Raw genomic sequence first — 16,293 nt, 5'->3', positions numbered from 1 at the left:
TGAAATCTACTTTGTCTGATACAAGTATGAGAACCCCGGCCTTTTTCTCATGCCCATTTGCTTGGAATATTTTTTTCCATCCCTTTACTTTCAATCTGTGTAGTTCTCTTGCTCTGAGGTGGGTCTCTTGTAGGCAGCATATGTGTGGGTCATGTTTTCTTATCCATTCAGCTATGTATTTTGATTGGGGCATTTAGTCCATTCACATTGAGAGATATTAGTGATAGACACTTACTCATCTTTTCTCTTTGTACTTGTGTTCCTCTCTCTCTCATTCTTTTCCTTCATCTGCTTAAACCAGTCCCCTTAGCATAGCTTGGAGTGCTGGTTTGGTAGAGATGTATTCTTTTAGTCTTCTCTTGTCTGGGAAACTCTGTATTTCCCCTTCTATTTTAATGGAGACCCTAGCTGAGTAGAGCAGCCTTGGCTATAGGCCCTTGCTTTTCATGGCTTGGAATATTTGTTGCCATTCCCTTCTGGCTCTTAGTGTTTCTGTTGAGAAGTCAGCTCCTAAGCATATTGGGGCCCCCTTGTATGTTACTTTCTCCTTCTCCCTTTCTGCCTTGAGGATTCTGTCTTTGTCTTTGATAGTTGCCATTTTAATGATGATGTGTCTTGGCGTGGACCTCCTTGAGTCCCTCTTGAGTGGGGTCCTCTGTACCTCCTGGATCCATGGGAGCCTTTCTCTTCTCAAATTAGGGAAATTTTCATTCATTACTTTTTCGAGGAGGTTCTCTATCTCTTGCTCCTCTTCTTCTCCTTCTGGTATCCCTATTATATGGATATTATTGCGTTTCAGGTTGTCCTGCATTTCCCTAAATGCCTCTTCATTCTTTTTGAGCCATTTTTCCATTTCTTGTTCTTTCTGGGAGCTTCTTTCTACCTTGTCCTCCATCTCACTGAATCAATCCTTGGTTTCATCCAGCCTGCTTTGGATTCCTTCTACTGTGTTCTTCAATTCAGAAATGGTATTCTTCATATCCTGTTGTGTCTTCTTGATAGTTTCTATATCCTTTTCTAGGCTGATATAGTTTGCTGTAAGATCCTGATAGTTTCTCTGCAGTTTCTCATAGTTCTCTTTGAGCTGGCTGAGCTCATTGAGCTTCCTTAGAACCATTGTTTTGAATTCAGTATCTGATAGTTCCCTTGCCTCTATTTCATTTAGCTCTCTCTGTGGGGAGTCCCCTTTTCCACTCATTTGGGGGGAACTTCTTTTTCTTCACATTTTTGTGAGTCTGTTAAGTATTTTTGTCCTTTACTTTTCTTTCTGGGCCTGCCTCTGATGATGTCAGTTGTTGACCCTATACAGCCTTGAGTTGTTTGTTTGAGCCTTCCAGGAGTCTAATGTCTGTGTCTGACTGCTGCTTGGAGCAGCTCTGTGACCCCTTTGGTCAGGGCTGGGCTATTTTTGTGTTCTCTCTGCACTCCCACGCGGGCTCCTTGAGTGCGCTCACAGCGTTGCAGGATCCCCCGCCTGCCTGGGCTCGCATGTGCTTGCCCCAGACCAGGGGGCTTATTCGCGACCTCGGGTAGTTATCTGCCCCAATGGCCAGTGAGCTCTGCAGCACTGGTCAGTTTAGGGTCTTCTATTGTGTATTTTTCCCGCTTTTGGCTCTTTGGGTGCGTTGCTTGCCCTTGCCAAGTGGGGACTATGGAAATGGGAGGAAGTCAGCTCCAGGACTCTCTGGTTAATCCTGTCTTTGGTCTCTCCTCCAGGGACTCTGGGCAGCTCTACTAATTTTGTGGGCCGCTCCGCAATGGCGGGCGGGCGGGTCAATTTACGCCTGCGCTTGCCGCTCTGTGCACTCCCTCACAGGCCATATTGTTGCCAATCTGTTGGAAGCCTTGCCGGCTGGTGCAAGCGTTCGCCAACCCTTGCCGGTCACTCGGTGCAAGTGTTTGTGCCTGCACTGGGTGTTTTTGGGGTGTCTATGTGTGCTTTTCAGCTTTTGGCTCTTTGGGGGTGTGGCCTCTTCCCACGCAATGGAGACTACGGCAAGGAGAAGGAGTCGGGACTCCCCGGTTCCTCCTCCCGTTCTTTCCCCAATGCCTCATTTTCTAGTCTCCTCAGGGGTCTCTGGGCAGTTCTGTGACCCCTTCGGCCAAGGATCCACCCCCTGTGTGGACTGCGTTTCAATTGCAGGCAGTCTGTTTCATGCGCGCCCTGCTTCTGCCTCTTTGGGGTCGTGCCTTCCCAGCCCACAATGGAGACTACAGAACGGGGAGGGAGTCAGGACTCCCTGGTTCCTCCTCCCGTTCTTTCCCCAATGCCTGTGTCTCCAGTCTCTCCTCAAGGCTCTCCCATCCAGTCTGCACTCAGCCCCGCAGATCACACAAATACAAGCTGTGTGCAGAGTGCACAAAAGGCAGGTTAATTGATTCCCTCATGCCTGAGCAAGATGGTAGCTGCAGAGTGGGTGGCGTGCCATCACCGGGGCTCCACCGGCCACTGTGTCAGTTCTCTTCACAAAGTTTTCCTCACCAGTCTTTTCCCGGGCACCAGCCCACCCTGCTGCCACCTCTACCCAGAGATCAAGGAGGGTGGCTGCCACTGCAACTTTTGTGTTTGCCCTTTAAATGTCTCTTTGCATCCCCAGCCACCTGTCTCTGGCAGAGAGCGCCCCTAAGCTTTTTGGGGTTGCTTTTTGTTTGTATTTTTTGGCTTTAGCTGCTGTAGTTTAGGGGTTCCTGTTTATGATTCAGACCCTGTACTTCTCGGGGGGAGCTAACTGGCCGTTTCAATGTCCCTCTGGTGCTGGTGCCCGTGGGCACCCAGCCCACCCTCTCGGGCCTCCACCGCACTTCTCACCCGTTGGGATGTGTGAGAGTCGAATCCACTGTCCGCGGCACCAAGGCTCCTCTCCCACTATCGCTCCACTGCTTTCCAGGTGATTACTCCATTATTTAGTTGCAATTCCAGTTTGGTCTTGGGAGGAGGTCAGCGTAGCTCCCATTCACTCCTCCGCCATCTTCTCTCTCCCGGAAATCATTATTTAATGTGAACAGGGTGAAGGTCGTAGTATTTGGGCAGGGTAGGCAAGGTGTGGCATGTGGCCTGCTCAATTTAGCTAATGTAGCTGCAGCACTAAGGGCTAAAGTGGCAGCAGAGGGTATTAAGGAAAGTGTTGTAGTAAGAAATTTGAATATAAGTCATAATTACTACTCTGTGTTTGCATACAGGATGGGGAGTAAAGGGCAACGTATAAGTTGTTTTTCTTTTCATCCAGTTTAAAGGAACTTAACTCCTAAATTTTCTCTAATAATAGAAATTTCAGGAAGGTGATAGATAAACTATTGGATGAAAAACTTAGCACTGGTCAGCACTTGAAACTTTCTTCAAGTTTGCTTGGAGTCCAAGGCTATCACTCCTCTTATGTGTGGTAAGACTCCTCTTACTGCTCATCTCTGTCATGGGGTCACTGTTATGTCCTCTACCATCTGGAAGCTACTTGGGGGTGTACCTCCCTCTAGTCTTCGTGGAATACCAAATGCCACCAAATACTAACAATCTGAGGAAAACACCAAGAAGGTAAATTTGTTCTAACTTAGAAAAGAGAAAGATCAGGGATAAAAGTAGTTCTGTGTGGCATGTATGTAGGGAAAGTAAAGTTTTCTAGAAAGTATTATGGTGTAGGGCTGGGATTGTCTCTACCCAGAATTTTTGCTCACATTTTCTCTCTCACTGCTTTTCTCTCTCTTCTATCATTTCTTACTAGCTTTATAAAATTGTCTTTTAGAAAGAGGCTTTGCTTAAATCTGGGTCCCCGTTGACATTGTTCTCCATGTGAGATACTGTGTTTCTGCCAAGTATCCATTGATCAAGCCAGACACATAATCTGACCCAGCAGGTGGAAGGTTCTGAAGTCAGAAGGTCTTCCATACAACCTGAGACCTGAGCTCACTTCTGGCTTTGTAACTGGACAAGGAGTTCCTTTTCAGTCTCAGGTAGAATTCATTTTTCTGAAGCCACTCTTGGGATGAGCATGGAAGTGGAAAGAGTGGCTGGCTGCAGGGAGAGAAGGTGAGTGCTCCCATTTCATACAAGAGGTCAGGTGTGGTGTAGGCAGAGGAAACCAGGAGTAAGGACGTCAAGGCCCAGCTGCTCCCTAGGTGGTGAAATTGCCTGACTCCCCTTCTTGCCACAGCACAGGTTTTTGTATGTTTTGTAAAGATATAATCCACATACTATCCAATTTATCTGCTTAAAGTATATAATTTGTTATATATTTACAGATTTATGCAACCATCACTATGACCAACTTTAGAACATTTTCATTTCCCCACTCTCCCCTCAAGATCCCACCCTCCTGGTAGTGATTCCCCATTTCCCCTGCACCTCAGTTCTGGCAACCACTTAACTATGTTCTGTCTCTGTAGATTTGCTTTTTGGTTATTTCATGTAAATGGAATCATACAGTATGTGATTTTGGGGACTAGCTTTTCACTTGGCATAATCTTTTCTATGTTTGTCTTTGTTGTAGCATGTGTCAGTACTTCATCCCCTTTTATTGCTGAATAATATCCCACTGTATGGATATACTACATTTTTATTCATTCATCAGTTGATGGACATTTGGCTTGTTTCCATTTTGTGGCTGTTATAAATAATTCTGTATGAACATTTGTGTACGAGCATTTGTGTAAATCATTTCATTTTGATAGATATTTGGGAGTAGAACTGCTGCATCATATGGTATCTCTATGCTTGACCTTTTGAGGAACAGCTATATTGTTTTCCAAAGCAGTTACATTGTTTAGCATCGGTTTTGAAAATGTGACTTTCTTGGCTCCCTTCTCCACTGTCTATTCTGTCAGAACATGTTTCAAATGTCACTTCCTCAGGGACACCTTAGCTGACCTTTAAGACTAATTAAGTCCTCTTTTTTGTATGACCTTATCACCATAAATTTGTTTTTTTTTGCATTGTGTAAATATTTAATTAATTTTTGTGTAAATATTTTATTAACTTGAAACTCTTCATACCTCAGTTTATTTATCTATGTTTTTATTTGTAAAATAAGGGTAATAGTATTTAATTACACATGGAAATGCTAGAATAAAAGTGTCTAGCATCTTGAGGCTTAGAGCATTGTAAGATTAGAGATGGCAGTTAATGTTTCAATATTTGTATGGAATATAAAATTAGCACCATGATTACACATTTAATAAGCATGAATCAAACATGACTGGCTTTTCCCAAAGTTTTCTGATAACAATAATCTGATCCTTGCTTTATGTGTTTTATTGCTTAGGAGTGTTTACCAGCAAAAAACAAAACAAACAAAAAAAAACAACAACAAAAAACAAAACGCAATAGAGGTGTAGGAAAATATAATGGAAAGATGTAAATGGAGAACCATCTATCTGTTAATTTATTTGAATTTGGCAATGTATTTAAATTGGGAAAATGGTTTAATATTTTATTTTAGAATGAAAGGGCTTGGTCTAGCTCAAGGAATGCCAGGACTGGTTGAGGCATACTTTATGAATGATGGTTCCTAGCAACACATACCATGATTTTTTTTGGTACATTTGCAGATCCATTTGTCCCTGAGAATCCTGAATAGCCAATCTCTTTATTTTATGAAGTATTTGGCTTTTACCCCTGGAAGCTTGGCCATGGCCAAGGCCAAGGCCAAGGCCAGTCTCTCAGCATGGCAGTAATTCTTGGCTGGGAACTGGTCCACCTGTTAAGTTTCTCCACAGCTTCCCAAGGCTGGTGCTGTTGAGAACAAAGTGTTTGGAGGGGAGGGTTGGCAGCATCCCACCCCTTGCCTGTATCTGTGGTTTTGGTGTAAGTGTCATGCTCCTGGTAGTGCCAGCATTGATAAACAGTAAAGGGAAAATGCACATCAGTGGCCAGTAGTGGATGCAGGGATCGCTGACAGCCCTTTGTGACCAGGAAAGTGAGGAGGTGGAATCTTGCAGTCACAGGAGAAGAAATGCAGATGAGGGCTTTGGGATGCCTCCCACTGCTAGATTTTAAGGCTTTTCTAGGCTGAATGTTGGATAAGTGCAGAATAAGAAGGGGGAAACACTCCCTCTCCTTAGGAATCTGCCACAGGAGAAATGACAGTCTATTAGGAAACTTCCTTAGGAATCTCCCAGGTTGGTGAGAGTCATCATAGCTTCATGCGCATGTAGGTACACACACACATGCATGTGTGTGCACCATTATAAACTCTTTCCTCTTCTGGCCTCTTTCTCCTTCATGTATTCCATGTGTTGTACTGAGTACCTTGCTTGGAGCCCCCTACAAGGGGGCCCCAGTCTACCTGCTGGACCGTGGTCTAAAGTGAATGTTCTTGGTGCCCCCCACATGTGTTATAGGCATTCATCCCCTGCAGCAAGTGGTGGCTGAGAACCACTCCCTACAGTCTCCCTCTCAGCCAAAGGGAGCTTCCTCTATCAGGAACTCTGTCTCCCTCCTCTGCCACCTCTTGCCTCAGTGTGGGACCTGAGTCAGGTCCAAAAGCTCATCTCTGGCTAGACCATATCCTTGTGTGGCATGTTTCCCAGCCATATCTTGTCTCTCTTGTTCTTCTTCTGAGAGAGCACTTTCTCATAAACCACTTGAATAAGAATCCTGCTTTTAAGGAAGTCAACCTACAATAGTACCTGTGCTAGTCTTCCTCTGTTTTCTATTCAATGAAGATCTGGCACTCCTTTAAATTAGGAGTCTCCACTAAGTGAAGATAGGTTGTATTAATAATTAATCTTAAATAAAGTCTCCTGGTATATTTGTAAGCTAATATGTTACTCCTTATTGATAACATAATATCTTAACACTGCTGAGAATTTATCCTTAGGACTTGCTTAAGCAGCAATCCCAGTGGAAAAATACTAATGAAATTTTATGAGTATGGCTGACAGTGTCTGCGGGAAGGAGAGAGAAGGGTTACCTCTGGTTAGGTGGGCCTTTCAGTATTCATTCTGGAAAGACTTTCTAAATCACCCTCACCACCTGCAATGAACTGAGTGCTTATGTCCCTCCCTGACAAATTAGTATGTTAAAATCCTAACCCCAATGTGAAAGTATTTGGAGGTGGAGCCTGTGGGAGGAAACTAGGTCATGAGGATGGAGCCCTCATGAATGGTATCAGTGACCTTATGAAAGGGATCCCAGAGAGCTTTTTCTGTTTTCTACTGGATGAGAACACAAAGAAAAGTTGGTCATCTGTGAATGGGAAGATAACCTTCACCAAAACCTGATCTTAATTGGCACCTGAACTGGACTTCCAGAAATACATTTCTGTTGTTTATAAGCCATCCAGTCTATGGTACTATGTTATTGTAGCCCAAACTGACTAGGACACCATCCCTATCCACCAAAGATCTGGTGAATACTTCTTTATGGCACTTACCATCTTGCATTGTAATTATGTTTTCCTGTCTTCCCCACTGGACTGGGAGTGTATAGAGAGCAGGAGCCATTTTCTATTCATCTGTAGATCCTAAGTGTCTACAAGTATGCCTGGAACCCTATAGGAACTCAAGTAATGCATGTGATAAAAGGTATTAGTAACACTAATAGATGCCCACCTTCTCCTTTATCATGCATTGTTGTGATGAATATATATAAACATATTCATATATTTATAATATACTTATATTATGTATTTATATATACTTACCACCACAATGCACCTGCTCATGCATTGTGTCTTGTGCAGAGGTTTTTGGCAAAACATTGAAGCACCCAGGTGACTCAGCCCCCTTACAGCCCAGATTTGGCACCCTGCAACTTCTGGCTTTTCCCAAAACTAAAATCACCTTTGAGAGGGAAGAGATTTCAGACCATTGATGAGATTCAGGAAAATACAATGGGGCAGCTGATGGCAATTGGGAGAATGTGTGAGGCCCCAAGGTGCCTACTTTGAAGGGGACTGAAGTGTCATTGTCTTATGTACAATGTTTCTTGTATCTTGTATTGTCTTCAGTAAATGTCTATTTTTCATTACATGGCTGGATACCTTTGCCAAAAAACTGTTCGCAAGACGTGATGCATGAGTGGGTGTGCTGTTGTGATGAAACTGCCAATCACCAGCTGCCCATAGCTGTGGCCTTCTGAATCATCCCAATAGTTTCCACCAAGGAATGTTAAAGCTTAACACAAAATTTCATGCAGATTCATTGCTCCAGTTGCTTAGTCATTTTGAATACAATGGTCACATAGTATACATGTTCACTCAGTGCCATCTACCATGCCCACTGACTAGTTCAGTGGAGTTGTCATTGTTCACACACTCCAGTCTACTCTCCTTGGCTGCCAGGTTATGGCGATGTCATGCAAACCATTCCCATTATGTTAACAATGGCTGTACTTTTTCTGGACAGACTTCATATATTTATACAAATATAAACTAAAATATATACTATATGTCAATGCTATATGTGCATTAAAATTTATACTGTATATATTGTATATAAGTTAATATTTACAAAATTGTTATCAAAACCTTCATATCATGGTATAACTTGATTTTTCATTCAATGTTATATTTTCATTTCTATCTATTTTCATGCATATTGCTTCCCTGATTTCTTTTCAACTACTGTGGAGTCTTCCATTACAGAATGATGACACAAGTAATTTATGATTTTCCTGTTTGCAAAGTACAGTTGTTTGAAATTTCTCATGATTATAAACATTGCTGCTACACATATTCTTGTGGCTATTTCTTTGGACATACATGTGAATGATTGCAGGACAGCTACATGGGTGTGGGATTGCTGAGTGAAAGGGTATGGACATTTAAACTGTGCCAGGCTTTATCAGATTGCATTCCAAAGAGTTTGTGCTTGTTCTGCTCCTCTACCTTACCTCCATGTTCACAGTATGATATGAGGCTCCTGTTTCTCCACATCCTTGCCAGCACTAGGCCTTGTGAGTCTTCAACTTGACTGCCAATTGGACAAATATGAACTGATTTCTTATTGGTATGTTATTCATATCTTCCTGACTACTCATATTTGTTGACCTTCTGGGTTTTCACTTCTATAAAATGCACTGTCATAATTTTTGTCTACTTTTCTCTTGGGTTATTAATTTGTAGGCGTTCTTTCTTAATATTCAGGGTTTTAATCCTTTGTTGGTATGAGCATTAACAATGCTTCTTCTGGTCTATGACATCTTTGAATGTCATTTATAATGCCTTTTGTTATGTAGAAGTGTTAAATTTTGATGTAGTCAAACCTATGAGTTGTTTATCTTTACAGTATATGCTTCCCGTGCCCTGTTTATAAAGAAACTCATCACCTGCCTCTCACTGCTGACATTGTTCCATTAGCAAGGTGATGTCTTGAGTATATGTGAGAAGTGTGTGTGGGGGGTTGTTTTGCTTTCTAAATTTTTAATTACAACAACAATTCAATGATTAGGTAAGTTCAGGTTTGTTCTAATGACTCCAGGTTATTTTCCAGTGTAGGTATAGTATAGGGCTTAAAGACATGGGTGGGTTCTGTAGCAAGACTGCCTGGGTTTGGATCACTAACTCTGGGCAAGTTATTTAAACTCACTTGGAGATGATACTATAGTAGCTACCTTGTAAGGTTGCTATGGAGATGAAATTAATTTATATATACAAAGCACTAAAAACAATTTCTGGAGGAAATATGGTGGAGGAGTGAGTGGAAGTCACACTGACTTCCTCCCAGGACCAAACTGGAATTGCAACTAAATTGTGGAGAAATCCCCTGGAAAACAATGGAACAATAGAGAAAGAGGAGCCTTGGAGCCTAGGACAGACAGTGGAATTGACTTTCTCACATCCTAAAGGGCCACGCCTCAAAGAAGCAGCAGTGGGAAAGGAAATAATAGCCCTGACCTCAGGACAGTCTGGCCAGGACAGGAGTTGCATGTGGACCTTGGTGCTGAGTGCAGAGCTGCCTGCAGAGATAGTAGACCCCAGGCTAAAGAGGACACGGAGCTGCCTAGAGACTCTTGAGGAGAGACTGGAGTCAGAGGCATTGGGGAGAGAACTAAGGGAGTAGCCAGGGGGATCCTGCTGGTGACTCCTTCCCCATTCCATGATCTCCATCTTGCTCAGGCAGACCACTCCCCTGAGTGGCAGTAACCTGTGAGGACATGATAGCCCCACCCTCAAGTGGCACTGCCCCATCCTGTGGTGCCTAAGCCTGACAGCTAAGGGCAGAGTGACTAGATTAACAATTGCAAGAGACAGGCACAGACAGTAGATTCCTGGAAATCTCAAACAAATGGCTTAAAGTCAGACAGGGTCAACAACTGACATCATCAGATGCAGACGCAGAAAGGAAAGAAAAAAAAGAGACCCGCCTACTACCATAGAAGTTTAATCCACAAAGTCAGGAAATTGAGACTGATCAATTTAAGAAGCAGAAGCAAAAAAGAAAAAGAAAAGAGACTCTCACAAATAATGGGAAGGAAAAGAAACACCCCCCAAATGAGGGGAAAGGATGAATCCCCACAGAGAGAACTAAATGAAATAGAGGCAAGTAAAATATCAGATACTGAATCCAAACAATGGTTCTAAGGAAGCTCAATGAGCTGAGTGAGCTCAAAACGAACTATGAGAAACTGAGGGGAAACTATCAGGAACTTACTGCAAACTATATCAATCTGGAAAAGGACATAGGAACTATCAAGAAGACACAAGAGGAAATGAAGAATACCATTTCTTGATTGAAGAACACAGTAGAAGGAATCAAAAGCAGGCTTGATGAAGCAGAGGATCAAATCAGTGAGCTGTAGGACAAGGTAGAAAAAAGCTCTCGGAAAGAGCAAGAAAATGAAGAAAGACTCAAAAAGAATGAAGAGGCATTTAGGGAAATGCAGGACAACCTGAAACATAATAATATCTGCATAATAGGTATACCAGAAGGAGGAGAAGAGGAGCAAGGCATAGAGAACTTGTTTGAAAAAGCAACGATGGAAAACTTCCCTAATTTGAGGAGAGAAAAGTCTCACAAGTCCAGGAAGCACAGAGGGCCTTATTCAAGAGGAACACAGTGAGGCCCACTCCAAGACACATCATCATTAAAATGGCAAATATCAAAGACAAACAGAGAATCCTAAAGGCAGCAAGGGAGAAACAGGTATAACATACAAGGGAGCCCAGATAGGGCTATCAGCTGACTTCTCAACAGAAACACTACAAGCCAGAAGGGAATGGCAAGAAATATTCCAAGGAATGAAATGCAATGGCCTGGAACCAAGACTGCTCTATCCAGCAAGGCTCTCAGTTAAAATGGGAGGTGAAAAAAGGAGTTTCCCAGACAAAAGAAGACTATAAGAATACATCCTCACCAAAACAGCACTACAAGATATGCTAAAGGGACTAGTTAAAGAAGATGAAGAAAAATAGAAAGAGAACACAGGTACAAAGGTAAAAAATGAATAAGTTCCAATCAATAATAACTCTAAACATAAATGGACTAAATGCCCCAATTAAAAGAAACAGAATAGCTGAATGGATATGAAAACATGACCACTCATATGCTGTCTACAAGAGATCCACTTCAGAACAAAGGACCTACACAGACTGAAAGTAAGGGGATGAAAAAAAGTGTTCCAAATAAATGGACAGGAAAAAAAAGCAGAGGTAGCAATACTTATATCAGACAAAATAGATTTCAAAACAAAGGCCATAAAAAGAGACCCAGAGGGACACTTCATAATACTCAAATGAAGAATCCATTGAGAAGACATAAACATTGTAAACTTATATGCTCCACTCATAGGAACACCCAAATATATAAGGAAAGCCTTGCAGGACTTCAAGAAAGATATAGACAGCAACACACTGATAGTAGGGGATTTTAACACCCCATTGTCAACAATGGATAGATCTTCCAATCAAAACATCAACCAGGATATTGTGGAACTGAATGATGCATTAGATCAATGGACTTAACTGACATATATAGAACCTTTTATCTGAAAGAACCAAAATACACATTATTTTCAAATGCACATGGAAATTTTTAAAACTTAGATCACATGATAGGACACAAAGTGAACCTTAACAAATTCAGGAAAATTGAAATAATAACAAGCATTTTTCTCAGACCACAAGGGCTTGAAACTGGAAACCAACCTCAAGGAAAAAACTCAAAAACCTGCAAACTCATGGAGACTGAACAGTACATTATTAAACAATGAATGGGTCAATAATGAGATAAGAAAATAAATCAAAAAGTTTCTGGAAACAAATGAAAATGAACATACAACAGTCCAAAACTTATGGGACACAGCAAAGGCAGTCCTGAGAAGGAAATTAATAGCAAAAGAGGCCTACCTAAAAAATAGAGAAACATTTCAAATAAAAGACCTAACCCTACAGCTTCTAGAAGTGGAGAAACAACAACAAATAAATCGCAGAGCAAGTATTAAGAAGGAAATAATCCATATCAGAGCAGAACTGAATGACATAGAGACGAAAATAACAACTCAAAGGATCAACCGATCCATGAGCTTGTTCTTTGAAAACATAAATAAAATCGACAAGCCTTTAAGCAGACTCATCAAGAAAAAAAGAGAGAGGACCCTAAGAAATAATATCAGAAATGAAAGAGGAGAAATAACAACTGATACCACAGAAATACAAAGGATTGTAAGAAATTACTATGAAAAATTATATGCCAAGAAATCTCAAAACCTCGATGAAATGGACAAATTTCTAGAAAAGTATAATCTTCCAACACTTAATGAACAGACTGATAACAGCTGGGGAAATTGAAGTAGTAGTCAAGAAACTCCAGGCACACAAAAGCCATGGGCCATATGGTTTCATGAGAATTTTCCAAAACATTTAAGGAAGAGCTAACCCCTGTCCTTCTCAGCCTATTCCAAAAAAATCCAAGAGGAGGGAAGACTCTCAGATTCTTTTTATGAGGCCAGCATCACCCTAATCCCAAAGCCAGATAAAGACCCTACAAAGAAAAAACTACAGGCCAATATCGCTGATGAACATAGACACTAAAATCCTCAACAAATATTGGCAAACCGCAACCAGCAATACATTAAAAAGATCATCCACCACGATCAAGTGATATTCATCCCAGCGATGTAAGGATGGTTCAATATATGCAAATCAATACATGTAATATATCACATAAACAAAAGGAAAGACAAAAACCACATCATCATCTTGATAGACGCAGAAAAAGCATTCGATAAGGTACAGCACCCATTTATGATCAAAACGCTCAGCAAAATGGGAATAAAGGGGGAAAACCTCAATGTAATAAAGACCATATTTGAAAAACCTATAACCAACATCATACTCAACGGGAAAAAACTAAAAGCTTTCCCACTAAGATCGGGAACACGACAAGGATGTCCACTTTCACCACTTCTTTTCAACATAGTATTGGAAGTCCTAGCCACAGTGATCACACTAGAAAAAGAAATAAAAGGCATCCAAATAGGAAAGGAGGAAGTAAAACTATCATTGTTTGTAGATGACATGATAATGTACATAGAAACCCTGTAGACTCCACCAAAAAACTACTCAACCTAATAAGCGAATTTGGCAAAACAGCAGGATACAAAGTCAACATTCAGAAATCAAAGGCATTTTTGTACACCAGCAATGAAATAGAAGAAGAATAAATCAGAAAAAAAATATCATTTGCTATAGGAACAAGAAAATAAAGTACCTATGAATAAACTTACCCAAGGAGGTAAAAGACCTGTATGCAGAAAATTACACAACACTGAAGAAAGAAATTAAGGAAGACACAAATAAATGGAAGCATATACCATGTTCATACATTGGAAGAATTAACATTATCAAAATGTCCGTGCTACCCAAAGCAATTTATAGATTCAATGCAATCCCTATTAAAATACCAATGATGTATTTCACAGACATAGAACAGACATTTCAGAAGTTTATATGGAACCATAAATAACCCCGAATGCCTGCAGCAATTTTGAGAGAGAAAAACAAAGGAGGGATCACAATACCAGACATCAAACTATACTACAAGGCCACTGTAATCAAAATAGTCTGGTACTGGCACAAGAACAGACCCATAGACCAGTAGAACAGAATAGAAAGCCTAGAAATAAACCCATGTCTCTGTGGCAATTAATATTTGACAAATGGAGCAGAAGCATAAATTGGAGTAAATGTAGCCTCTTCAACAAATGGTGTTGGGAGAGCTGGACAGCTACATGCAAAAAAATTGAAATTTAATCATCAGCTGACACCATACACAAAAATAAACTCAAGATGGATAAGAGACGTAAGTATAAGTCACAACATGAAAGTCCTAGGGGAGAACATAGGCAGGAAACTGTCAGGTATCCCATGCAGCAGTATTTTCACCAATATGTCCCCTAAAGCGAGGGACATAATGGAAAGAATAAACAAGTAGGACCTCATCAAAATAAGAAGCTTCTGCATGGCTAAAGAAAACAGCAGCAAAATTAAAAGGGAGCCAGCCATATGGGAAAATATATTTGCAAGTGTTACATCAGATAGAGTTTTCATCTGCAAAATATATAAAGAACTCACATGACTCCATTTCAAGAAGACAAACAATCCAATTTAAAAAATCCAATTAAAAAATGGGCAAAGGATCTGGGCAGACACTTCACGGAAGAGATACAGAGGGCCTAGAGACATATGAGAGGATGCTCAGCATCACTAGCCATCAGAGAAATGCAAATTAAAACAATGAGCTACCACTTCACACAGGTCAGAATAGCCATCATAAACAGATCAACAAACAGCAGGTGCTGGCGAGGCTGTGGAGAAAAGGGAACACCAGTACACTGTTGGTGGGAATGCAGACTGGTGCAGTCACTGTGGAAAACAGTTTGGAATTTCCTCAAAAAGCTGAAAATGGAAATGCCTTTTGACCCAGTGATTCCACTGCTGGGATTATATCTTAAGAATCCCAAAACGCCAATTCAAAAGAACCTATGCACCCCAATGTTCATAGCAGCACAATTTACAACAGCCAAGTGTTGGAAGCAACCTAAAAGCCCATCCGTAGACGAGTGGATCAAAAAACTATGGTACATTTAGACAATGGAATACTACACAGAAGAAAGAAAAAAAGAATTACTACCCTTGGTGACAGCATGGATGGAGCTGGAGAGCATTATGCTAAGTGAAAGAAGCCGGGGGGGCTGAAGACAAATACCATATGATCTCACCTATAAGTGGAACCTAACCAACAAAACAAACAAAGAAGGAAAATATAACCAGCAACATTGAAAGAACAAAGAAACCAACAGAATCAAGAGGGAAGGAAAGAGGGGTGGGTGGGGAAAGGGAAGGGAAAGATCAAGTCAAGGAATATGTATAAAGCACCCAGGGACAAAGTCAAAGTGGGGAAGGATTGAGGAAGCAGGAGGGGAGCAGGGGGAAGTGGTGGCAGGAAGGGGGAGACAAATGTATTTGAACAAAAAATAAAAATAAAAAAATAAAAATAAAAACAGTTTCTGGTTTCTTGTGAGAGCCAACTACTATCTACGATTATTATTATTGTTAGCATTATTTTCTCATTTTACTTCTCAGATTACCTGTGGGCTAGATTTCTAAGAGCTACCTGGGGACATTAGACCTGCCATTTTCCACACGCTTTCTGTGCCTAGGCTGAAATCACCTTGGTCTGTTCCACCCCAATGCCACCTTAGGATAATTATGCACTGGGAGGGAGGTCAAGGCTTGAGACTGCTAATGATCTAATAATTACATCTTGTGCCCAAATTTGCTCATCCTAGGCATTTCATTTTATATAGCTTTCAAAAAGAAGTATAGAGTTAAAGGTTTTAAGGGTCAAGTAGTAACTGAGTTCAGATAGAGATATCATCCTTTTAAATATCTGAAGTGAGACAGGTGCATTAACACAAATAACTTGTAAGGACTTTGTAGTGTGTATCTATTGTGGTTGTTTGCTTAGTGCCCTTTTCCCTTTTTTCTGGTTTAGTTCACTTTGTTCTTGTGTTTATCAAGCAAGCTGCCAATCAAAACATTACCTCTCCCCTACCCACAGAGGTATGTTACCTAAATTGGATTATCCTTCTGGCTGTACTAATTTATTAAAGAGGTGGTCATGTGACCCAAGCCAGGTCAATAACAGACACGCCCTAGGATTTTTGTGAACTTGATGAATTTGAGAAAAGCCCTTTCTTGCCTGGTGGCAAACTGGAAAGATGAATCAGTGAGATACCAGTCAAACCATTGTGTTATGAACCTAGACTTGCTTGGGAGGTATCAAATTTTTCATCTCATATGTTCAACCTCATGGAGAAGCCCATCAGACATGAGGAAGCTGGTGTCGGGGAGAAATGGA

Source organism: Pteronotus mesoamericanus, unplaced genomic scaffold, assembly GCF_021234165.1.
Source record: "Pteronotus mesoamericanus isolate MK-2021 breed Mesoamerican mustached bat unplaced genomic scaffold, CSHL_Meso_final contig_27, whole genome shotgun sequence".
NCBI lineage: Eukaryota > Metazoa > Chordata > Mammalia > Chiroptera > Mormoopidae > Pteronotus > Pteronotus mesoamericanus.
The sequence above is the reverse complement of the archived record's forward strand: the minus strand, read 5'-3'. Positions refer to the sequence as shown.